The sequence below is a fragment of the Capsicum annuum genome, chromosome 11 (genome assembly GCF_002878395.1).
Source record: "Capsicum annuum cultivar UCD-10X-F1 chromosome 11, UCD10Xv1.1, whole genome shotgun sequence".
In the NCBI taxonomy this organism is placed as follows: domain Eukaryota; kingdom Viridiplantae; phylum Streptophyta; class Magnoliopsida; order Solanales; family Solanaceae; genus Capsicum; species Capsicum annuum.
The window spans coordinates 226,950,813-226,953,300 of NC_061121.1; positions in this window are offsets into that span (position 1 = coordinate 226,950,813).

A 2,488-nucleotide genomic window follows, 5' to 3' on the forward strand; every position below is an offset into this window, starting at 1 on the left:
AAAAAACTCTATATATGGTCTCATTTGTTTCACTATGATTCTTTTTTAATGGAAATAAATAAAGATATAATATAAGAATCATTTTCATACACTTGGTCACACTCACAAAATATATTGTATTCCCATCACAATTATTGAAAGGTTAATCATTGATAATCTAATAAATTATGAGAAAATTTGAAATTCACATAATTTTTGTCTTGTAATAGTATTATTCTTTGGAACATTACACTTTGATGTGTTAATTATTCGCAATGATTATTCGAAAACTAAGTCGGGGGCTTTGGGCTACAAGTGATAAAAAAGTTTTAAAATAAGGTGTAGGTGACAAAAGTCTTAATAATTGAGTGGAGGTGACAATTACTTAATTATGGATTAAGAAAGTTTGAGAAATTTCAAAATAACCCATAAGTTTTTAAATTTACACTTTGATTCAAATGTTAATTAATATAACGGGAAACGAAGGGAAAAGACGTGTTTTTCTCTCTCCTCATTCATTGTTATTTTCTCACTCTTTATGATATTTGTTGTTCATTGTTGCTGCTGCTTTATTCATCATCTTCTGATTCATTATCATCATCTTATACTTCATTATCATCTTCATATTCTTCTTGTTGACCATTGTTGTTGTTCTTGTTGTTGTTACTGCAACTGCTGCTCTTTAACCAATTTCTTATTCAAATTTTATTTCATACATCACTTTCAACTTTGGCATTTACTTGAGAGGAGACTTTAGTAAGTCAAATTATGCTTTTTAGTTGAATTTATCGTATGGGTAACGGCTAGTGTGCTGTTTTTTCAACATCAGCTAGCATACGAACATGAATCAACATAAGAGCAATCTGTTTAAACAGATCCATCATCTGTGGCACCAGATAAATGTTCTGTTGCAACAGTAAACTCATGTTGCCCGTAATATAAATCGAATAGATGGGTATTCTGTTGCAACAGATTAATAATCTGTTGCACCAGATTAGTAATCTGTTTCAATAGATAAATAATCTGTTGCACCAGATTACCAATCTGTTTCAATAGATAAATAATCTGTTGCACCAGAATATATATCTGTTGCAAAAGAATAATTATCTGTTGCAACAGATAATTATTCTATTGCAATAAATGAATAATCTATTTCGAACAACAAAATGCAGCTCCTGTCACAAACCAAACAGATAACTCAACTCATATGTTGATATCTTTCTATTGATACTGGATTCAAATTATTCCTTAATTGTAGACATGTTATTCGTTGAGAAAAAGAAATAGACAACATAAAAATTAAATAAGAATTAAAACATCAAATGCATCAAACATAAATTTTTTATTAAACAAAAAAAATAAAAATACATAGGCAAAAGAAAAAAAAAAGCTTAATTATTGTTATCATCATTATTATTTGTATGGTCAGCCGACCAATCTTCAACCGGCAGTAGCAGCTCCTCCTCAGCCTGCGGATCTCCCCGAGCATCCTTACTCTGACGGCGACCAACTCTCACTGCAAGTCATGAACCTCCTTCTGCAGTTTTCGCATGATGTCTCATAAAATAGCGACAGCCCACACTGGATCAGTTATATCTAAAAAATGCATAAGTTGACAAAACACACACGTAAAAATGAAAACAAAAGTAAAGAAAAGAAAGAATTCGAATGTAATACAACGTATATTTACACAAAAATCAAGAAAAAAACTTGCCAGAGACAAAAAGCTATCAAGTCCTTGAAGAGAAAGTAGTTGAAAGTGTAACAAGAGCAAGGAATAAATAGAGTGTAGTAGAATGAACGATTGAGTAAGGGAGGACCTATTTATAGAGGATTGAACTTGATTGTATTAGGCAAAGAGTCGCAACTGTTCACCTCCATTTATTAATGACATTTCTTGCTTACTGTGAAAAGTTATGACTTAATTAAATTAAGCAATATTGTGATAAGTCATGACTTTTCAGCTTATTGTTATTAATAATTAGTTCTTTCTAGGAATCATTTTTATATTGAGCTGTGACCACAGATTATATATCTGTTGCATCAGATAACTCATCTGTGACAACTGATATATCATCCGTTGGAACAATAGATAACCTGTTACATCAAATAATCTATTTGTTGCAACATATAATCTATATATCTTTTTTTAAAAAAATTATCATGATGACATCTAAATTTTCTAAATTTTTAATTATATAACTTAATAAAATAGATTTAAAGGTGCCATTGTTCACCTCCATTTATTAATGACATTCTTGATTACTGTAAAAAGTTATGACTTATTTAAATTAAGCAATATTGTGATAAGTCATGACTTTTCAGCTTATTATTATTAACAATTAGTTCTTTCAAGGAACCATTTTTATATTGAGTTTTGACCACAGATTATATATTTGTTGCATCAGATAACTCATCTTTGATAATAGATATATCATCCGTTGGAACAATAGATAACCTTTTGCATCAGATAATCTATCTGTTACAACAATAATCTATATATCTTTTT